Below are 24,874 nucleotides of genomic sequence, written 5' to 3'. Positions count from 1 at the left end.
GATTGAGCTGTTGGAAACCTTTTCTTCTCTACCTGAACTACTTGTCTGCCAAGATTAGGCTGTTTGGACAGACTTCTTTCTCTATTCTATAACACAAAATTGAAACATGGCATGATCCAGGTTAAACAGTTGGATCATCCATCAAAATTTGAAAATAAAGTCCTCAATCATTGAGACACTCACACACCTTTTTGTTCTCTAGGAAATATGGGATCTTTGTGAACTCAAAGCAGAGCATATTTGGACTTTCTCTTGCCAATCATGAAATATGAAACCTATTGGTATAGGTATCCAACAGTGGCTCCACATGGGGATGGTTTTTCTTTTGAAAGACCAAGAACAGCAGGTCAGATTGCCTTGCTCCTTAGCTGCCCATACCAATCTTTGAAACTTGCTGCCTCAATGTGTCAAAATGGTGTGTTTCTCTTTTGGAAGACCTCTGATTCTATCAGCCTCTTGCTGCTTGGTGAATCACTTGGGAAAACTACTTTTTACAATCTAAAACAGAAGATAATATGTACATCTATATATATACAATGAATCCTTAGGTTCCACTCATGGGGAATAGTCAAAGTAGTGCTTCAGCATCCTGCCATTAACAGGACCTTCATCCAAGTCAGTTTCAGTAAGACTTTTGAGGAAATAGGTGTTGTTCCCTTGTACTGCTTGGACAGCAAATGGTCCTTTCCATAAAGAGTCAAACTTTCCATGTTTCCCTTTCTCTTCTCTTCTCGCATCCCACTTTAAAACTTTGTCCCCTATATTGAAATCTTCTGCTTTGGTTCTTCTATCAAAAGCCCTTTTCAGTTTCTCTTGTAGTATCTGCACTCTGCTGAAAACTTGTTCTCTGGTCTGCTGTAAACAAATTATCTGGTTAATCCTTCTTTGCATGTCATTTGGCTCTGCTTGGCTTTCTTGCAGAAGTTTCATAACCGGCACTCCTAGTGATGAAGGAAATCTGGCCTCTAATCCATAGACTAACTCATATGGGCTGGTCCCAATTGATCTTTTAGTTGTTAGTCTGTCTGCCCATAAAGCATTTACTAGTTTCTTATGCCAGTTCTTTTTGTTCTCTTCCAGCACTTTCTTTATGATATTTATCAAACTTTTGTTTGATGATTCAGCAAGGCCATTTCCTTGAGGATAGTAAGCTGTAGAATGGCCCAAAGTAATGTGAAATTTATGGCAGAAGTTCACCATCTTCTTGGATCTGAAGGCAGCAGCATTGTCTGTTATTATCTTGTCTGGGCAGCCAAATCTAGCCAGTATATTGTTTTCCAAAAATTGAATGATTACTGAATCATTTGCTTGTCTGCATGGGGCAGCTTCAATCCACTTGGTGAAGTAGTCTGTTGCTGTTAGAATCCATCTGTGTTGCCCTGAAGATGAGGGATGAATTTCCCCAATGAAATCCAAGCCCCATTGTTGAAAAGGTCTCTCTGTTGTAATGGGCTTCAAAGGAAGTGGCAGCAGCTGTCTTTTGCCTTCAAACAGTTGGCATTTGTGGCATGAGGCTGTGAATTTCTTAACATCAGAGAACATAGTAGGCCAGTAATAACCAGCCCTCAATATCTTGTCCACAGTGGACTTCCAGTACAAATGTCCACCACAGTCTCCAGCATGGAAATCTTGCATGATATTGTTAGTTTCATTCTCTATTAGACAGTGCAGCAAAATACCTTCATGGTTTTTCCACAGTAGATTTTCATCCATCACACAAAATCTAGATGTTTTCATTTTCAGGAACCTACACTTAGTTCTGGACAGTCCTGGGGGAGCACACAGGTTTTGTAACACATAACAGATATCAGAGTACCAAGGAGATTGTTCAAAGGCTACATTGATCTTTGGAGTCGCCAGCTCTGTTTCACTGTCCAGTTGGTTGATATCTAAGGCTTGGAAATTTGCTTCTGTCATTAATTTGGCCAAACCTTGCCCTTTAATCAGCTTTGTAGGCTTTATTTCAATGTCAAATTCTAGTATATTGGCAATCCATTTTCCTCTCCTACCCTCTAAGTTTTCTTGGGTGAGAATGTCTTTGACAATAGGACTAGGTACATAAGCCACAACATGGGAGTAAAGGATGTAAATCCTAAAGTCTTTAATAGCTTTGATCAAAGCATAGGCTTGTTTCTCCATTATTTGGTACTTTAGGGGGGCATCTCTAAGAGCTCTGCTGAAAAAAGCAATGGGCTTTTCATTCCCTTGGTCATCTTTCTGTAATAATACAGCAGCAATAGTATGCTGGGAGGCAAATGAGAAAATAATAAAGTCTCTGTCAAACTGAGGATTAGTTAACACTGGGGTTTGAGTCAAGGCCAATTTTATACTTTCAAAAGCTTGTTTTGCTTCAACAGTCCATTTGACCTTTGAATCTTTCTTTAGCATATTGTTTAGTAATCTGATTAATTCTGCTAAATTTGGGATAAACCTTCTTAAAAAGTTGATTTTTCCTAAGAATCCTTGCAGCTCCTTGACATTCCTTGGGTGAGGCATTTGTAGGATAGCTTGTATCCTATCTGGATCAATTCTTATGCCATCTTTTGAAATAATATGTCCTAGAAGTTTCCCTTCCTCCAAACCAAATAATGACTTCTTGGGGTTTAAGGAAATACCATATTTCCTGCATGTTATGAAAATCTGTCTTAAATGTTTCAAGTGTTCTTGGTCAGATTTTGAAAAGGGTGTTAGATCATCTAAGTAAATAACCAAGAAGTCATGAATCTCTTTTGCAAAAGCAATGTCCATTGCTCTTTGAAACGTTGCCCCTGCGTTTTTCAATCCAAAGGGCATTTTCACATACTTGAAAGTTCCCCATGGGGTAGTAAATGCAGTTTTGTCTTGATCATCAGGGTGTACAAGGATTTGATTGAAACCTGAGAATCCATCAAGCAATGATATCCTTGAAGCCCCTACTACTCTTTGAAGAATGTGATCCATTTTTGGTAAGGGGTAGTTATCTTTGAGTGATACTTGGTTCAAATTCCTTAAGTCTACGCAAAGTCTAATCTCACCAGTTTTCTTTCTTGTAGGGACCAAATTTGAAATCCACTCTGAGAACCTGATTGGTGCTATGATACCAGCTTTGAACATTTTATGCAACTCTTTTTCAATGGAAGGAAGGAGCACAGGATTGATCCTTCTCAATTTCTGTTTGAATGGTTTTTGATTAGGCTTGAGGGGAATGGTATGCTGGATGACAGAAGTATCATAAGACTTTAAGTCCTCATAACCCCAAGCAAAAACATCTTGAAATTCTTTAAAGAGATCAATGTATTTGGGCTTTTGATCAGGGGGCAAAGAGGCAGATAGCTTTATTATTTTAGGCTTGTCAATAGTACCAATGTTGCATTCTTCAACTCTTGCATCTAGTGGCTGCATCTTTGGCTTTCTAGGGATGTCATTTGAGTCAAAAATATCCTCTAGTGGGGTAAGGCCTGCTGGAAGGAAATTGTCTTTGAGTTGTATGATTTCGGCTTCAACGTTACTCATCTCTTCACAGTCAATTTGGTTAATTTGCTGAATGTTTTCATTGTTGAAAATGGTTGGACTGAGTAGTTGTTTTGCTGTCCTAGGTGACATTGGGTGAGCAGACTGTTGAGACTGTATTTGTGATGGACATGCTCCATCAAATATTTGTGACTGAGTTGCTGACTCAAGGTCAATATTTAATCCTGTGAACTCTTGTTGCAAGGTTAAAAAGTTGTTTATTTGCATGTCATTCTCAAATACTTGCCACTCTTTAACATTGTTTGGAACAGAAGGCCTATATTTGACCTCGGCTGTGAAACAGTTGTTGGGTTCCAATGGAAATTTGAAGGTGCTGGCAAATGTTGCCAAGCTGTGTGCATGGAGATTGTGGCCCCTTGGAATTTTTGTGATAACAAACTCAGAGAAGGTCTCTAATATCTCAATTACAGCAGACCTGTAGGACCTCAATCTTTTGTCATTGGTGACAAAATTTCCTTTTACTTGTTGAATTACTAGGTCAGAGTCCCCCATGATGGAGAGGCTAGGTGCTTGTAATGATTTTGCAATCTTGAGGCCTAGTAACAGAGCTTCATATTCTGCCATGTTGTTAGTGCATCTAAAATTCAATCTGTAAGCCCTACCTTCTGCATAATCTTTCTCTTTATTAAGTATCCATACTCCAGCCCCTGCCCCTAATTTGTTAACTGAGCCATCAAACTCTAGCACCCACAGAATATCTTGTTGAACAGAAGATTTAAGATTCTGTTCATGGGATGGCAATGTGAGCATGAGTTGGGGTTTCTTTTCCCATTTATTTTCTAGGACAATTTCATCACTTGTTTGACAATCTTTGACAACTAGAGGGGGGTTAATGTGTATTGTTGGGCTAATTGAAGTTTGGCAGGTGCTACTTGTTTGATCAGTGTTTTGCTCTTGTATGAGTGTTTCGGTCCTAATGTCATTGTTGGAGAGGTCTGCGCTGTCATTGAAGAGGATGAAGGAGTCTATGTCCGAATGAACAGCATATATTGGAAAATTTTGAGGTTTTTCCTCACTGCTGACCATATACTTCATGAGTGTTTCCCTATAAAGTCTTTTTGGTTGCCCAAAGACAGAGATAGTTGCATATGACATGTCCAATTGCAGGGAGCCTTGGAGCTTGGCTCCCCATGATCTTGATAACAGCATCCCATATTTGGGTGGGATATCAGCGACTACAACATCCATTAGAATAGTTTTGTTGGGAAATTGAACCAGGGACACACATAAATCTTTTATTAGGCCCAAACATTTGACTTGGCTAGAATCAAAAGAAAACAGGTCTTTGTATGGTCTTGTTATATCCAAGTTTAATCTTTCCATGACTGCTTTTGGCATCAGGTTATGAGAGGCACCTGAGTCAAACATTGCATTGTGCAGTATTTTATCATGAACATGCAGGTTGACATAAAAAGGTAAAACCCCTGTGACTACTGTTTTTCCATCTACCTCTGGGCCAAACAGTAATTCTGGAGTGTCATCTAGCACATTTACATCATCTTTGCTGTTGGTGAGCTGAAGGGATTTTTTGATCTGTTGCTTATATATGTCATGCTTGGCTAGCTCTGAGAGGGGAATTGCTACCTTTAACTTGCCAATCTCTGCTCCTAGGTCAAAGGGTTTGTCAACTTGGGTTTTGGAGTCACGGTAGCAGTCCTTTCTCTGTTCATTAAATCTTCTTGTTGGATTTCATCTTGATTTTGGAACCTGCCCCTTACACTCATGTCTTGAGGGGTAATGTTTGGGTTAGGGTGAGAGGACGAGGTCGCCATGGGCTGTTGTAGTGGGGACAGTAGTTCAGTAACCTCCTCAACCACTACTTCTTTTGTAGGCAAGTTTGTTTTGTCATTAAGTTCTGTGACTGAGGTTTCTCTAGACTGCTGTTTCTCTTTTGTCTTTTCAGGCTGATTTACATTCACAGTCCTACTCCTTAATTTGTATTGTTTGTGGACTTCATAGACAGCAGTATCATATCCTTGTTTAAAGTCAAAGGATTCTCCTGATTTAGTTTGGAATGTTTTGCTTTCATCCTCCTCATGGTCTTCTTGTGTTAAGAAAACATGGCTTTTACCATCCAGACCCATTAAGTTGATTTCAGGATCTTCATTGAGCTGATTGGCTGAGGAAGTTTCTGCATAGTTTTCTTGAAAAGGGGGTCTGATATCTTGGTCAGCACTTGTTTTTCCTATGTTTGGGTTCTGAGTTCTCCTAAAATTTGGGTTTCTAGGAGGGTTGCTTTGTGATGCCTCCCATGATGATTTTCTTTCAACTGATTCCACTCTCTCACCCAGTCTCTTCATGCTGTTTAGTATTGCATCCAACTTTTGATCAAAGCCTGAGGGCTCTTCTCTGAAGCCAGCCTTCTTTTCCAGCTTTGCCCTGTTTCTCTTGGCAATTAGGTTGGCCTCTACAGTGACTGCAACTCTTTGAGCTTCTGCAAGGGATGGGGGATCTCTTTCTTTCAGCTGATAGGCCATATCAGAGTCAAAACCGTCAGGGAAGTTATACAGGGCCAAATCAGGAGGGGGTCTTAAGTTCTGGGGGATAGCATTATATACATTGTTAAACCTAGCACAATATTCCAAAACTGTTTCTTGGGGACCTCTTTTAATAGTGTTATATTCACCGAGTATGTGTAGAGGATCTTTCTTCTTCTCCCATCTGTTGGTAAACTCTTGGTACAGGACCTCAGGGGTTGCAATGGAATTTGCATTCAGGGATCTAAACCAAGTTCTGACATCCCCGGTTAAGCTTTGAACAAAAATTCTCATCCTGACACTGTCATCATCTATTTCATAGGTCTCAAAGTGGTCTTGCATCTTCTTAGCATGCTGGACAGCTGTCAAAGGGCCATGGGAGTCAAAAAATGAGATTTTGGTTTGGTAGTCTTGGGGTAGAGCTGGAGCATTGGCTGGTATCTGCAGAGGTGCATATCTGTTCGCCATGTTTATGGGGTTTATGGGGTTAATAGGAACAAATGGGACAGCTGGGATTACAGGTGTAACAGGGTTAATAGGATGGGTAACAAGCGGGGGGCTGGTTAAAAGAGTATGTGCAGATGGTGAAGATGGAAGAGGAGGACTTTGAGGGGTTGATGATGAACTAGGGGAATTAGGTGTGGAACGAAAAGGACTTTGCAAGGAGTTGGAATGAGGATAGGTTGGTCTGACCTTATATCTGAATCAGCAGGCTTCTCCTGCTTTTGCTGTCTCCTTATGTTCTTTGGAATGATATTTGGGTTATCAACAATGATGGGTTGATCAGGGTCAGGGTTTGCCCTAGTGTGCCTTGGGTTTCTTTTGGGAGCCAGCTTCTAAGTATTCTTTTAGAACTTTATACAGGAGGCTTTTGTACAATTTCTGGAATGACTATATATGTTTCAACGCTAGGATGAAGATTCCCTAGTTAGCTCTTCCCTAAAGCTGTCCCTGTGTTTACAGAAACAGTCCTAAGGCCTCTTGGCTAGTTTCAGGCTTGATGGTAGCTTTGGAAGATAGATAGTAACTGAAAAAATCTTAATAGTCCCCAGTGGAGTCGCCAATTATGTTAACACCCAGGTTGTTCCCTATGACTCCCAAGGGAATACGGCCGGGGTAACCACTAACCAATCTTTTGATCACTGTTTCTAGCCAAACTGTGATCAGAGAGGGCTCTCTCTTTATGATTTGTATCTGTAATGATACTGTTTAGGCTAGGTATTAAGCACAGGTTTTGTTTATGTTTTGGTTGAAGAATTTCTTTCAGATCTTTGTGATGTATTATTCAGAGAGTCAAGTATCATTGGGCAATGGAGTCTATGGCTGTAGGTGTCTAGAAACTTTGGGATGAACTGGTGAAACTTACAGGGCCATTTGGGTGCTTTATAGAACAAACTTTTGATTAATAACATGAGCAGGCTAAACAAGCAGTGAAAGCATTTAAGAATTTTCACTCAGCGTTTAAGTATTCCCGCCCTACTGGTTACGAGAAATGGATAGATGTCTCAGGGGCAAACTCGAAACCCTGGAAATGTCTATCACTGTGAAAGATATAGTTTTAAAGTGCAGCAATTAAGAATTACACTTCTGTTACTGTATCTAAAGAAAACATGGATAATAGCTCAGTTTGAGTTCAGGGTAATCATAGATTAAATCCTGGAACCATTCTTCTACTTTGCTATTAAGTGTGAAACATTTAAACAACAAAAGAGAACAAAAGACTCGAAAAAACATGAAATACAGAGATTTAAGAAAAACTTATTGTTTTATGAAACACTCTGGAATCCTGCAACATTCACCATTCATCACGACGCATCAAATACACCAAGCTTTTGGAAATTCCATTCTCCCTTTGTATTACTTCTCTGAGGATCTTACAGCAAATGAGACTTCCGAAAGGAAAATAACAACAACCCCTGCTCTATTATGCGGAGGGGTCTATATAGTACTCTGTATACAAAATATCTCAGGTATTGAGTCATCTGAGAGAGAGAAAATATCTTTAGTAGTGTTCAGAAAGTAGGCCGGAAGTTATTACAACTTTAAATGCAGAGTAAATGCCCTTTATGTCTGTCAGATGATTGTTTTGACTTTAAGGAGTCACTGAGTCGGTTACATTACTATGTATCGATCCTGTAGATACGCATTTACTTTTGCCTGCGCAATGAGTTTCTCGGCTTTGCCAGCTGCGTTTGTCTTTCTTGCTTTGTTGGCTGCTTCATCTGCTGAGTTGGCTCAGCTTTGAATTTATGATGCCTGCTGATTTTGCTGACTGTTCTTTCCATCTAAATTTATAGAAGAAACAGGAATTGATGCATAGCCTAATGTTTACAAAATTCTTTGGATGGCATCTGTCCACCATTCCTATGTAGGGAGCTGATGCCTGAGGATGGCCTGCATTGTCTCTTCAGCTTCTGTATACTTGAAAAAGTTGGGAGCTACATCAAACAGATGATTCATTTCATTCATTATAAAAAGTAGATTTTCTATCTTACCATAGAAAATCTGTCCTGTGATAGGCCCTGTGTCTTCTGAGGTGCTGGCCTTCTCATTTACCTGTGATGAGGCAAAAACATTCACTCTCTTGGCATATTCTTCATGGGTGAATAATCTCCCTCCGTTGTTCAACAAGCTGGGGAGTCCTTTACTTTCCAATACCCGAAACCTCTCAATGAACTTGTTTACCTCGGTTTGCATATCTTGGGTTCTTCTGTCTAACGTTTGCACCAGACTTCTAAGAGTAAGAACCCTCTTGATCATTTGGATAGTATCAGTTCTGTTTGCGATTCCCATGATGGTCAACTGAGAACTTGTCTTATGATTGAGCACATTGATCATTTTTGTTGCAATTTCAGGCATGTTCCCCAATAAGGCCCTTGATGTTCTGATTTCCCTCTGCGCCTTTGGAATGAGCTCCAGTTGCTCATGGATTGTCTCAATGTATGGCCATTGGTTATTGATGGATTTACCAATATTGGACCATATCATTGCTCTGATTTCGGCTATGATTTTATCTAGTTTTAGCTCTTTCTCAAGCTCCTTGATTTTGTCTTTAAGAGCTTTGATTTCCTTGGCCTTCTCTCCTACTTCTCTCTTTGTTTTGTCATGCCTTTCATTCACCTTGGCCAGCTGCTCCTTAGTTTCATTTAGCTGCATCATTTGTGCTTCTAGAGCTTGTATTTTGCTCTTTAGCTTTTGCATGTCTAAGCTCTGATCTGTGCTGGTGGGTGCTGCTGAAGTAGATGTGGCTGGTTGTTCAGCCTGCTGAGGTGGAGGTGCAGTAGTAGGAGCAGTCTCCTCAAGATTAATGACCTGTGGAGGGGGCTGAGATGTTTGCCCCTCTTGCGCTTGTGTTGATGATCCTTTCAGAGGTGCTTGTGTGGCCTCATATTGCCCCAATTTTTCTTGTGCCTTTATAAGTTCTTTGTAAACAGAAATTAATAGAGCAGTGGAATCCTGCTCATACCTTTGTTTTGCCACTTCATCAGTCTGTGGATGGATAGTGGCTGGAAGTTTAACCTTCTTCCTTAGTGCAGCCATATCAGCATCTCTGATTTTTAAGATCTCTTGTATCCCTTTGATATCATTGGGATTGTGCCCAATTTCTATGATGATTTCTTCCAGGGTTTTGATCCTGTTGTCTTTGGCCTGAGAAGAGGCTCTCTCTAGCTCCAGCTGGGAAGCTGTAGCATTCAGACTACTTGTTAACTTGTAGTTGTCCAAGGTCTTATCGGCCAATGAAGCATACACCATTTCCCCTGTTTGTTTATGCAACTCAATTTTGTCCATGGGGTGTATGTCTTTGGCAAGGACCTCTAAATTGGTCCTGAGATAATCAGCAGAAGACTGTGGCTTGAGTGCCGTAGGCATAAAATGACTCAATGTCAGTTTACCCTCACCTACATCAAAAGCAGACATGAGTCTCTGCTGATTGGAAGGAGCCATGTTAAGTAGGTGATTATATAATTGAACTTTGATTGGGTCACTCCTCCTCTTAATGTCTATGAACTGCTGCTTTATGCTCACTCTTTCCTCTTTCTGCTGGCTGGAGGAGCTGACTTCCCCTCCCATTGTCCTGTCTAGTTCCTGCTGGGAGGAACTTGCTGAAATTTCTTGACTCGGTGGGCCCATGCCCAGTGCTTCTCTGATGGCTATATCCTCTTCTGGAAAATCGTTGAGTCTTTGCCTTTTCTCTCCTTGATTTATAGAGGATGTCAAGGGAGTTTCTCTTTCCCTCTTCCTAAAGACAAATGTGTCCTCCTTTTGAGGGGTTTGGAGGACCGAGGCATCAGATGTAGTGTCTTGCCTTGTAGGCATGACTTTTTCAGTGGTCTGGGGAGTATCCACTGTTTCTTTTTGCTGAGCAGGTTGCTCTTGTCCTTGTTTTTCTTACTGCTGTTCCTCTTGCTGTCCTATGTCTTCTTGTTGCCCTTGCTGTAGCCCTTCTGCTTGTTCTTGTGCTTGCTGACTTTGATTTTGCTGCTGTTCCTGTTGTTGCTCTTGCTCCATCTCTTTTTCTGCCTCCATTTCTTTTTCCTTTCCTTTTTCTGATACTTTTCCAGCAACTCTTGTAGTTTGATGTGGAGTAGTTGAAGAGGAGGCTGCTGGTCCAATTTGTGTGCTTGGCAGTGAGGGGACCTGTGCATAAAATTCAAGGTCAGCCATCTTCTTTTGATTGTTCAGAGCTCTTTGATTAAGCTCTTCTTGAGTCATATTTTCTTCTAGAGTTCCCCTTTTCCACTTGCTTTGATTGGCATATTTTTCAATTTGGGGGAGGCTATAATGACCGTAAGCAGACAGTTTATATTTGAGTCTCCTCATTGTGATGAAGTTGTTGGGGTCATAGGGTTTCCATATAAAACTGTACTTTAAACCAAATCCCACCAGTATTCTATCTGCCTCCTTCCACCCTTCATCCCTTTCATTGTAGACTAAATGGCCAAGTTGGCTCTTGATTTTCAGCTGTGCTTTCTTGCCTCTGCCTGAGAAGTGGAACATATCCACATAGCCAAACTGCCTGAAGTATTCTAAGGCAAATAGCCTCATGGGCACAAATTTGGGTAGTCTAAATGGGGGTAATTCACACCCATATATTCTGATGACGGTGTGGTGTTGGTAGAGATACCAATCCCCAATACTGTATACTTTTGACAAATGTAGGCACCTTTTCATGTCATCTGTCAGTCTAGGAGGAGGTGAACCAATCAGTAGAGTCAAGGCTGGATGGATGAAAAGATCAATAAACTCACAGTAGGTGTATGGAGAGTGGCTTGATATGTGGAAAACAGATGTCCAATATACTACTGATCTCAGATTGCCCTGTGCATCTACTCTCTTCTTTGGGAAGGAAAATTTATCATGCTGGAAGTATATGAGCAGATGATATAGGTAGGAGGTGTACCTAAACACTCTTTCTCTTGACAAATTCATCAACTGTTCATGCATTTTGTCTGATATGTATGTTGCATAATCATAGTGAATTGGCTTTTTTCCTGGGGAAAACATAAGCATCATTTGTATAATTGTTTCATCCACATGTTCTATCGAATCATATCCCAGAATGGGACTGATCATGTCAACCAGGTCTAGGCCCAACTGGTTAAGATAAACATAGTTGATAGGAGGAACTTGCAGAGTGCTAGCCTTGATGAAGAGCTGGTTGACCTTAATGATTTGGGCCTCTGTGATTTTGGCTCCCTGTACTATTAGATCAGCTAGTGACAGTGGGACCAATTTTTGCTCTGTCTGGAATTGCAACATCTCCCTGATGGCTTCAGGGGTAATGAGAAACAGAATTGAACCTTCAGCATCTAGCACTGCCCTCTGGGATGCATCATAGTGTTCAGCAACTATGTGCACAAGCTCAGGGAATTGATTAACCTGAGGAAGCTTGAATATTGGGAGGAATGAATCCCAAATTCCCAGGATGTCTGTCCCCCTCTTATGTTTGATCTTTATCTCGTTTAATATTTGGAGATGGAACCTGCTTCTGCTCATCATTTCCTCTGTTATCTTGTAGTCCAGGTCTGCCAATGCTCTGGTGTCAAATGTTCTATTAGGAACATTCAGGGGAGCCACATTGAGGGCTATGGGAGCTACAGGGGGGTCCATGACTTTCCTTTGAGGTTTCTGTTTTGCTTGGGGATTGTGTCACTTATGTAGATCAATAACAACAGAGTTTCTTTGCAGAGAAGGGTGAAAATTCCTGAGAAAAGGTGAATGCAGGGTCTGCAGCAGTTGAAATGCTGCTTTATGGTAATTAAGAGCGAAGCTTAGCTTTTCTGGCACCTTTCAATGGTAAAATTTGGTTTCAAATGCGCCTGCCACGATTGCGCAGACAGGACCTGGTTTCTTAGCAGAATGCCACTGGGAAAAGGCTCGGCTGGTGTTTTCCGAAGTGATAATTGGAACTTCAAGGCTTTGCTGAGGAATTCAGTGGTGAATTTCTGATTTTCGGCTTTCTTTAAGCTTTCTAAAGCGTTAAATAGATAATTGCAGGCGCACAGAGGATGAATAATGAGGAATACCTGGTAAAACAACGAGCAGAGGTGGTGACCGCAGGTTGAACTGGTGCGCTGGAGGTCTTCTGGTCAGTTTAGCAGGTTGGTAGACAATTTGGACGTTGTTTGCATGCAGAGAAAAATAACGACGAACACACAAAATGACCAAAAAACGCGAACTTTTGGCTAAAATAGACCTTTTTACGTTTTTGGCGCGAACTCATGCTGACGTCAGCATGACGTCATTGGTGGGGTCAAGGTCAGATGACGTCATGCTGACGTCATCGGGTGACGCGGCGCTGTCTGGTTGGTACATGGTGGCGGTGACATGGCAGGACAGGTGGACCAATGGCAGGGACAGGGAGGTCGACGGGGCAGCGTACTTGGGTGACGGGGCGCTGACGTGTTTGCTGACGTGCGGGTGGGATGGGGAAACCGGAAACCAGCGATGGTTTCATATCGCACCGCCTTCTGTACGGGGGCGGTATCCATCGGCTGTACCTCCGACGCGTGGTGGTGAGGACACGTAGCAGTGGGATGACGTCCTCCAAATACGGACGTCGGAAGATAACGTTCGGTCATCGGATGAGTTCCGACGTCACGATGATCGTTGGATCTGCGGGTGATGATCGGACGGCGGAAGGACAGCAGACGTGACGTGGGGTTAGTACGGGTAATGGTCAGATGACAGATGCAGTCCGATGCGATCAGGGCCGTCGGATCTGTAGGCCTTTGATCTGACGGTCGTCGGGGAGGTGACCTGTGTGGAATATACGGATGAGGGCAGAGGCAGATAAACGTGGTTTGAGCGCTTTTCTAATGTATTATGATAAAAATAATTATATGCGCCAACCTCGGCTAACAGGCGGAAAGTGGGTTTTTATGCTCTTTTGGCTCTTTGAGGCGGGTAAGGTGGGGTTTAGGGCCTTTTTTAAAGGTTTTATGTGCAAAAGGGGGTAGAGATAGAGGAACTGGCTTATGAGGAAAAGGGGTATTCGGCATAGGTTTATCAACATGACCTGATGTCATTTGATCCCTGATTTGTAACTTTATTGGCTATAATGCCAAGGGGGTGGGTATTTATAAAAGTTTGGGATTTATACACCTTGGTGTTAGTAATATTAGGGGGAAAAGGGGATGTAAAGGATTTATACAATAAAATTAGTGTTAATATGAATGAAGGGAGCAAATGAAGGGGATCTTACTGAGTTTATCTGAAATTGATTTAGTTTTGACAGTAGATCAAAATGAAAAGATTTTAGACAAGAAATGTGGCTTCTGAATGAACCAGAACCATCTAAAACCATGATCTTTCTCCATAAATCTCAGCTAAAAGAAAGGGAATGTTAGTAATGAAATGAAGGGGGAGAGGGAGGTTAGTCATGCTCCTGCTGTAGTCTTTTACTTTGCTGCCCATCATCACCATTCTTGCAATGATAGGGATCACTTTCTGCAACCCCAACTACCTACCCAGCTGCTTACCTAGCATTTTTTGTTTCTCCTTGGAGGGTGCACTTGGACTTGCAAACCCTTACTTGCCTTTTCTTTTCTTTGGCTTTTTCTTTATTCTTTTCTATCTACCTCTAACCTTATCTCTTCCAAGGTCCCAGATTGAGCTGTTGGAAACCTTTTCTTCTCTACCTGAACTACTTGTCTGCCAAGATTAGGCTGTTTGGACAGACTTCTTTCTCTATTCTATAACACAAAATTGAAACATGGCATGATCCAGGTTAAACAGTTGGATCATCCATCAAAATTTGAAAATAAAGTCCTCAATCATTGAGACACTCACACACCTTTTTGTTCTCTAGGAAATATGGGATCTTTGTGAACTCAAAGCAGAGCATATTTGGACTTTCTCTTGCCAATCATGAAATATGAAACCTATTGGTATAGGTATCCAACAAAAGCCATGGATATCCAAAACCCTGTCAAATCCTAGTCTTCCTTTGTAGCCCAAACCATAATCACTAGTGCCACGCAAATACTTGAAAACCCGCTTCACCTGTTGTCAAATGCTCCTTCCTTGGTTTTGACATAAACCTACTCAATACTCCCAGTACATGTGCAATGTATGGTCTAGTACAGACCATCACATATATCAGGCTATCGACTACACTTGCATATGGAACATGGGACATATCTTCTTCCTCTTCTTGTGTCTTGGGACACTGTTCAAAAAATAACTTTACACCTACAAGAATAAGAACCTTCACCGATTTACTATCCTGAATATTAAATCTCTGCAATATTGTCTCGACATACTTCCTCTAGTTTAACCAGAGCTTCTTCTTTGCCCGATCTCTTTTAATTTCCATGCCCAAAATATAGTTTGCAGCACCAAGATCTTTCATGTCGAATTTGGAGGACAATTGGGTCTTCAAATCCTAGATAATTTCTTTGTCATTTCCAACTAGCAACATATCATCCACATACAAGACCAGATAAATAACACAGTCACCAATTAATTTAAAATACACACAGTGATCTGCTTTGCTTCTGGTGAAGCCAAGTCCCTGTATAAATGTATCAAATTTATAATACCACATCCTTGGTGACTATTTTAACCCATATAAAGACTTTTTTAACTTTCATACCATTTCTTTCTTACCCTTCACCGCAAAGCCTTTAGGTTGCTTCATGTAGATATCCTCTTCTAGATCCTTGGGAAGAAATGTTGTCTTCACATCCATCTGTTCTACCTCAAAATCAAAAGCAACAACAACAGATAAAAGTAATCTAATAGAAGCTACCTTGGCAACAGGAGAAAAAATATCACCAAAATCAATTCCCGGCACCTGGGAATAACCTTTTGCTACCAACCAAGCTTTGTATTTCTCCACCTTTCCTTTTGCATTTGTCTTCTTCTTGAAAATCCATTTGCTGCCCATGGGTTTCCTTCCAGCTGGAAACTCCACCGGATCCAAAGCCTCATCTTTGTGCAAAGATGTCATTTAATCAACCATGGCCTCTTTCCAGAGTTTTCCATCCTCTGAATCTACTGCTTCCTTCACAGTTCTGGGATCATCATTAGTAATAAATAAAGCAAAATTTGAATAGAAAGTGGATGGACTATACCTTTCTGGCTACCTTCTTTCTCGAATTGATCTTCTCACCTGGAGTTTGTGGCTCTTCATCTTCTGATTCCTCCTCTGCTGTAGAGTCCGATTCTTCCACCTTTAGCTCAAACTCTATCTTCTCAGGTTCCTTTGGTTGGACTTCATGTTTAATAACATCTTTCACCTCTCTGAACACCACATCTCAGCTGTACACAACCTTCATTGTCACTAGGTTCCAAATCTTATAACCCTTTAAACCATCATTATACCCAATAAAGATGCACTTTTCAGATTTACTATCCAACTTGGTTTGTTTCTCCTTTGGAACATGTACATATGCATCACATCCAAATACCCTTATATGTGAAAGAGAGGGTTTCTTACAAGTCCATACCTCTTGTGGAGTCTTATCCTCCAATGTTGATGAAGGTGATATCTTGACCAGGTAACATGCTGTCTCCACCGCCTCTGCCTAGAATTCTTGTCCTAACCTGGCAGCACTGAGCATGCTTCTTTCCCTTTCCATCAACGTCTTGTTCATTCTTTTTGCAACTCCATTTTGTTGAGGTGTATATGGAGTAGTCTTCTGCCATGCTATACCACACTTCTTAAAGAATTCTTCAAATTCCTCACTGCAAAACTCTCCATCGTTATATGTCCTCAACACCTTTATCTTCTTCTTTGTTTGGTTTTACACAAGAGCCTTAAATTATTTAAACCTATCAAAGACTTCATATTTCTTCTTAAGGAAATATATCCATGTACTCCTTGAGAAGTCATCTATAAATGATACATAGTACACAGACTTACTCAGTGATAGAACCTTCATAGGTCCAAACACATCACTGTGCACAAACTCTAATATCTGGTTCACCCTCTTACCACTAGAAGGGAAACTCACCTAATTCTACTTCCCATATATACATTTTTCACAGAAATCAAAATCCAGAGAACTATTACTCATACCTTCTACCATACCTTTACCATGAAGTATTTGAAGGCCCATCTCTCCAATATGTCCAAGCCTTTGATTCCAGAGCATGGTTTTCTCTCTAGAGACCACTAGATTTTCTGCTCCACTTTCAGGAACCACATAACTTTTGCACCCATCAACAAAAGTGCTACCTTACAGCTTGTACAGAGTTCCAATCTGAACTCCCCGCATAAATACCAATGCTCCCTGAACCATCTTGCAGGTATCCTTCTCAAAAACTTTTTTTACACCTGCATCATCCAACTTGCTTACAAAAATCAGATTCCTGGCCAATGCAAGAATATGTAGAACACCCGGAAGTGTTCTAACCCTTCCACCTTGCAACTTCAACTTTACTTTTCCATGACCAATGATTCTAGCCTTCCTATCATCCCCTAAGAATACATCACCACCATCGTATTTCTCATACTCGCAGAACCACTCTCTATGGGGAGTGAAGTGAAAGGATGCAGCTGAGCCAATCAACCATGCATCATGATCTACATGTGTACTTGAAGAAGCCAAGTACACATCCCCACCTTCATCTGAGGTGGTTTTTGCCTCTACAGAAGGGGCATCATCATATCCCTTTCCTTTGTTAGGAGCTTTAAATTTACAGTCCCTTTTGTAGTGCCCTTCCTTTCCGCATTTCTAGCACGCCACCTTTACAGGTTTTCCTGGAGATTTAGATCTCCCACTCAATGACTTATTTTGTTTTTATTTTGGGACCGTCCTCATACTTATGAATACCTCCCTAGTTAAGAGGAACTATTGAAATTTGTAACTAGGTCTGGTCTTCATAAATGTATTTGAGATGTACCTATCAAAAGAATGAAGAAAATATTATTATTATTATTATCACTTATTAAAGCATTGGTTTCATGCTTGGGTCACCATGTTTTAGGTCAAAGTCCCCATTGAGGACTTCTAGGATTTATTCAAAGTCATTAGAGTCATTTTATATTAAAAGAGACCCTTCTTGAGCTTTTGAATCATGCAAAAAGAATTATTTTGAGTAAAAAATGAATCTAGTCTCCTACACACCAAGTCAACATCAAGAAGATCAATTTGTCCTCAAGACAAGTAATTCGACCTCCCTAGAAGGCTATAAATACAAGGCAATTTGAATTAATTTGGAGCATCTCATTCTCTCTCATACAGTTCAATTTATGAAGCTGGAAGTTGGAAAAGTGCAAAGCTGATAAAGGGCTAGAAGAAGGGCTCGAGAGGAGTGCAAGTTTATGGAGAACGATAGAAGACCCCAAGATCAAAAAGTTGGGACAACTATCACTTAGTTCTTGTTATAAAATATAACTATGCTCAATCTTCAATAATGTACTTGAGTCATTATGTAACGTACTTGTCAAAAGAATAAAGAAAATTATTATTATTATTGTGACTTATTAAAGCATGGGTTTCATGCTTGGTTCACTGTGTTTTAGGTCAAAATCCCCATTGTGGACTTCTAGAATTTATTCTGAGTCGATAGAGTCATTTTAAATTTAAAGAGATCCTTCTTGGGCTTGTGAATCATGTAAAAAGGTTAAGTATTGAGTCAAATATGAATTATGTAACCTGCACACCATGTCAGCCTAGAAGAAGATCAAGTCGGGGTAAGGACCTTATTTGACCCAAAAGGAAGCTTGTAATGGGAAGCTCATCGATTCATTTGGAAAATAATTCACATGCAAGTTGGAATTCTCTTGTAGATGGGAATAAGTGCAAAAATCTCTTGTAGCTAGGAAGAAGTGCGAAGTTCTCTTGTAGTTGGGAAAAGGAGCAAAGCTTGTTTCTGGGAAGCTGAAGTGAATGCGAACTTGGGGAAGTCTAAGGAGACAAGGAAAACTGAAATTTTGGTCTCTCTCTCTCTCTCTCTTTGTGTGTGTGTGTGTTTAATGTCCCGAATTGGGAGATCGAAGTCTTCCAAGTTTCGATGTTTCCAAAAGTTTCCAGTTGCCGTAAGTCACTCTGTAGTCGAAGTTGTTGGAAAGACGTCAAAATTCTAGGACGCTGAGTCGGTGTGGAGGGAAGGTCTAGTCTTGGTCTAGGGTCAAGAGTATCAAAGAATACTAATGAAAGGAATAATTATATTGATCAATTTTTCCCCTCGAGGGGGTTTTTCCCCAGCATGTGCCTATATTTGGCCTCTATTGTTTTATGTGCTTCTTATTTTGGTAATTCTTTGATGAACTAAAGAAAGAATATATAAATAATCATAATAATATGAAACATCACAAGTACTTATCAAGAACAAGAAAATATTTACTACCTTTCTGATTTACTAACATGGTTTCAAAGCTTTGGGGAAGAAGGAAGAAAAAGGCAGTCCCAAGCACTTGATCCATTCAAAGGGACTATCTCAGGGAAGGAGTCTATTCAAGAAAGATTTCTAACTCAATTAAGGGTGAGAACAATCTTGAAGGAGCCTCTAACTTTAGGTCATGGAAGAAGAGGATTGACCTAATCCTTGAAAATAAAAAAGTACTGGACTTGGTAAGAGGAAATATAAATAAGCCTACAGAAGAAGCTAGTGATGCCGAAAAAGAAAAATACAAGGAATTAGAATTGGTGGTCATGACTTTGATGGTATAAGGGATAAAGGAAAATATTTTCCCATTCATAGTTAACATCGATGATGCTCAGGAAATGTATGAAGAATTGTCAAAACTATTTACTATTTAGAACATTGGGCAAGTAACAAGTTTGAAGAATGAGATGAGGACTATGAAGATGACTAAAGAATATACTGTGGCAACCTTCTTTGCGAAGATAGCTAGACTTAGGGATGATCTCTTGGCCATCGATGAGATTGTTCTAGACAAAGAACTTGTGATCACTGTCTATTAGGATTACCACCCTCTTAGGGTGCATTTGTTGTAGGTCTCAAAAGATGGAAGGTAGCTCCCACTATTGAAGAATTGTGGACCACCTATAGTAAAGAAGAACTAAGGATCTCTATTATTACCAATCCTGAAGGCATATCAAATGCATACATTTCTCATCATAAAGGAAAGTGGTCGAAGGGACCAAGGAAGAAAGTTGGCGTGCCCAAGTTAGAGTGCTATCAATGTCATAATAAAGATCACTTCAAAGGTGACTATCCTGACAATCCAAAGAATAAGAAGAGGGGAAGGGATCAAGCCAACCTTGCTATAGAAGGAGACTCAAAGAAAGTCAAGCTCGAAGAATAACAAATTAGGGACTTACACTATTAAGTCCTTTTCTTGTAGCTTTATATATCTTGTTTTATACCTTTTAGAATTTATAGGTTTTTAACATATTTGGAAAATACATTTTTTTTATTGTTTTTAAAAGTTTGTAGGTATCCCTCAAGCTTTTGAGGGAGCCCCCAACAACTCCCTAAGATAAGTATCTCATTTCTTTTCAGTTTTGGGTTCATGTATTCACGTAGTTTTGATTATATTAAATACTAATCACTTTTCTCCCTCTATTGTCTTGATTAGGAAAAACATATGCAAGAAGGAGGATATCTCAAGACAAGGTTAGTCAAGAAACAAAGGCATGATTTAAATACATTTATTGAAAGGATTGTTCATTTGATCATCTATTACTAGCATTTCTATGTCTAAGCTATATTTAATCTTAGTGATTCTTGTTTGGGTGATTCATCTCTTGATAAATATACCCACCCTACTGTTAAAAGATTTTGTAGAACCCTAGACAGGTTTTGGAAAACCCTAACTGAAGGGTATGCTATTATGAATGTATGAAAACCTAAGTTGATTAGGGATATTGTGAAATGATGTTTGAAGTTTTTATTGATGATGTCATTTTTAGGATTTTGGTATTATCAGGAAAATATAACTTTTTAAAGTTGAATGATAAGGTCTAAAATCCAAAACTTTTGAAGTTTTGGTAATGTTGGGTTTTCTATGTTTCTACATTGGAACCCTAGCTCATTAGGGTTTGGTGGAATATGTGATAAAGACCCTTATATTGTCTTAGTAATATTTTCCTTGGTATGGGTGTGTTTTTCTGATCAATCCCTAATGTAATCAAGATGGTTGTGTGTCTAACTCTTATTGATATTTTTGAAGTTGGGTTTGACTAACACATGGTATGAAATGTATTTTCATGTTGAAATATAGGCATATATATAGATATGTCCTTTTGGTTGCAACCCTATTTTAGTCTAGGTCAAATGTATTAATGTTGTTGGACATATGATATGATTATGAATAATTATGATCTCCTAGATATATGTGTTGACCTAGTCATTGATGGTAATAAGTTTTAGGATTTAATGGAAGTCCTTTTATGAGATTCTAGGTTGATGATATTTGGAAATTTGAGGTTTTATAGATAAACCCTATTGAAGCTAAATTGCCTAGTATCTGTGATATAACAATCTAAAATATATTTAAATGACTGTTGGAAAATGAAAATCTAGAGTTTTCTAGTTAAATCCTTGTAGTGACATGTCTAATGTGTGTAATATAATTATCTGAGATCTTAGTATTTAATGATTGTTGAGATTGTGAAAATATAATTTTAGGGTTTTGGAGTTGAACCTTAGTCAAAGTCAAATCTCTAAAATATGATATTTTGAGATTGTTGAAATTGTGAACATGGAATTCTATTGTTGAACCTTACTTGAAGTAGAAATCTCTGACGAATATGAAAATTTGAGATTGTGAAATATTGCTGAAATTTGAGTCTTGGATTGATTTGATGATTGATCAGAAATCTAGGGTTTGCAACTAACCCTAGTGATAGTTTGTCATGTTAGTGATTGATTGATGGTTGATTGAAAAATCTAGAGGTTGGAACTAACCCTCGTAGAGGCTGGTCAATGACTAAGTTGTGATTGACTTTGATTGATTATTTTGTATGAAATCTAGAATTTGTATGAATCCCTAGTAAGAAGTCTAAGATATGAATTTTTAAAGGTTGTTAGATGCTTCATATTTTTAATTATTTATAGGGTTTTCTATATGTTTAATTAAGGTATGTCATACCTTGGGAAGAAACATCGAAACCCTCGATAGAATGAAAGTTGTTGTGAAATAGTCTAGGGTTTATGATAAATTCCTTAGCAAGATGATGAAGAGTATATGTCTCTTGTTCGTAATTAAGTTTGGGTATATGATATGTATAAATATGAAATCCTTCCTTAACTATGACATGGCTAACATCATGCTTCTGTAGATTTGGTTGTACTTGCTATTTAAGTTCTATAGGTACAAAATCTTCAATATGGTGAAGATGCTCATTGATGTGATATGCATGATGGGGATGATGATAACTCTGATATGGTTGGAAGCCACGAAATATTCTTCGATGACAAAAAGATGAAGTTGATTTCCCTAAAAAAGAATGCTTAGAAGAGAACTTCCTAATATTAAGAGGGAGTCCAGATAAAGAGATGTTTTCTGGTTGAGAGGGAGGGTATAACTTGGTATTTGAAGAATGAATTTCATAGGATACATTTCTGTACGAGAAGTAGGAAGGAAAAATGTATGATTGAGTAATTTCCTGTCAAATATTTAGTTGAGAGTCCTACTATGAAAAGTTGAGAAGCAACATCTAGTTGTCTGAAAAACCCCGAAGATTTGTATTTGATTATGTACATGTGAAAGTATATTATTCATTAGGGTTGTGTTATACAAGTGAATCTCTTGAAGGCTTTGATAGCATGTTGGTGACCAATCAATTTGATTGGGAGAGATTGGTCATTCTTGATCTGCTAGATCAAGAGGTATTGACGCTTTATGAGTGAAGAATTTTCTAGGAAGACATCTGGCTGACACTTTGTGTTGATGTCTGAGTCCCAAAATTGGAAAGATGGTGTTGGTTATTGAGATCTATTTTGGATACACACCTAGAGTTTTGGGTTGATAGTTAGCAAGTAAGCCTGAGGGTACCTAAAAGGGCTAAAATCTTGAGTCCATCTTAGTCCCATGTGGATATATTTCTTTGGTCAGGAATCTAGTCCATGAGATTGTGGTGCCTAAACTGTTGAGTGAATGTTTGGATAGATTTCCCTAGTCACAAATCTAGTCCATGGCATTGCAGTGCGTAAAGTTTTTCATGGTTCATATATTTTGAGATCTTCCATTTTACTTATACATTATGAATACCTACCTATTTAAGAGGAAGTGTTAGAAAATGTAAATATGTTCGATCTTCAATAATGTACTTGAGTCATTATGTAATGTAATTGTCAAAAGAATAAAGAAAAGAATTATTATTATTATTGGTGATCTAATGATGTTTCTCTCCAACCTTGTCCTGATGATGAACCTTGATAGAGGTTCAAAATGCATTGACCCTATGAATTCTATGTGATTTCTTTGGAAGATATCTACTTAGAATTATTATTATTATTGTGACTTATTAAAGCATGGGTTTTAGTCTTGGGTCACCTTGTTTTAGGCCAAAATCCCCATTTTTGGCTTCTAGGATTTATTCTGAGTCTATAGTGTCATTGTACATTTAAAGAGACCCTTCTTGGGATTTTGAATAATGTAAAAAGGTTAAGTATTGAGTCAAATATGAATTATGTAACCTCCACACCATGTCGACCTAGAATAATATCAAGTCGGCCTAATTAACTTATTCAACCACACAAGAAACCTATAAAAGGAAGGTCATTGAATTCATTTGGAGCATCATTCAACCACAAGTCTGAATTCTCTTGTAGCTGGGAAAAGGTGAGAAGTCTATTGCTGAGAAGCTGAAGTGAATGCGAGTTTTGGGAAGTCTAAGGAGACATGAAAAATAGAAAATTTGGTCTCTCTCTCTCTCTTTATTTCGTGTCTTGGATTGGGAGATCGAAGTATTATAAGTTTCGATGTTTCCGTAAGTTTTTGCCTAGTTGAAGTTGCTGGAAAGAGGTCGAAATTCTAGGAGGCTAACTTCATGTGGAGGGAAGGTCTGGGCTTGGTCTAGGTTGAAGATTCTCAATGAATACTATTGAAAGGAAGAATTATCTTGACTGGGTTTTCCCCTCGAGGGGGTTTTTCCCTGGCATGTGCCTATATCTGGTGTCTATTGTTTTATGTGCTACTACTTTGGTAATTGTTTGATGAATTAAAGAAAGAAGATATAAAGAATAATAATAATAATAAGAAACGTCACAATTAATTTTCAACAATAAGAAAATCTTTATTGCATTTCTGATTTTCTAATAGTTCTGAGGTGTATCAAGGGAGATCGAAGTTCTAAAAGTCTGGTCGAAGCTGCTATTGCTACTACTACTCGGTTGAAGCTGCTATTGGGTTGAAGTTGCTACTAATTCTAGTAGATCAAAGTTTCTTATGAAAGGTTTTCATCTACAAGAAGGATTGAGGGTTAAATTGGTGTGAGGGAGTCTCTATATTGGTTTAGAGTCTTGTATCATCTTGAGAAACTATTGAAGGAATAACTGTTGACTGGTTTTTCCCCTACATAGGGGTTTTTCCCTGGCTGTCTGCCTACATATGTTGTCCTTGTGTTATTGGTTTGGTAATTTCTAGATGAACTAAAAGATAAAAGAAGAACATAAAGATAAAATAATCACAAGTAATCATCTGTATAAGAAAATATTTCTACCTTTATGATTTTCTAACAAGGAGAAGAGGATGCAGGATGACTTACTTAGAAAGAAGTCAATAGATAAGAGACAAGGATACCATCATGCGAGAAGTGAAGTAGTTTATTGAGCATATCAACTAGGCATCAAAACAACAAGGCTTGGATACTACTAAGAGCGTTATTCTACAACGTGCAATTACACCAACAAAAGTTCACATGAAACTGTCATGGTTGTGGAATAGTGTACAATATGGCTCTAAATGTTGGAAATAATACTGAGAGGGGGGGTGAATCAGTATTATCAAGACAAATATTTCATTTTTCAACTTCAGATAATATACACTACTTCAGTTAATAAAAACCGCGTATATAAGCAACTTCAAATAGGAAAAACTGCGTATATAAAGCAGACTTATAATTTGATTTATCTTTCAGATGTCAGTTATTAATCTACGAATCAGAAAAAAATAAACAGTACTAGAACCATTGAAACAGAGCAAAAGACAGTCACACACATGAACACAAGATATAAGGAGGAAACCCAATGTGGGTGAAAACCCCCTGCTGCAAATCGTCTCTATCTTCTTTTTAATTAGAAACTTCTCTTTACAATGTTTTGCACTGGTGCAGTCTTTACCAGTACGCAGGCTGCAACCTGCAGAGAGCTACAACTCTCTCTCATTCTCCAGCTTTCTGGAAGGGAGCTCCAACCCCCTTAGTTCTTGTACTAGCTTGAGATACTAGTACGCAGGCTCCTACCTGCAGAAGGCTGCAACCTTCTCTCTGCTTTCAGGGACCTCGTTTCATTAATTTTCAGAC

The sequence above is a fragment of the Pinus tabuliformis genome, chromosome 9 (genome assembly GCF_031772625.1).
Source record: "Pinus tabuliformis cultivar Carrire ecotype Pingquan chromosome 9, CPIR1, whole genome shotgun sequence".
In the NCBI taxonomy this organism is placed as follows: domain Eukaryota; kingdom Viridiplantae; phylum Streptophyta; class Pinopsida; order Pinales; family Pinaceae; genus Pinus; species Pinus tabuliformis.
The sequence above is the reverse complement of the archived record's forward strand: the minus strand, read 5'-3'. Positions refer to the sequence as shown.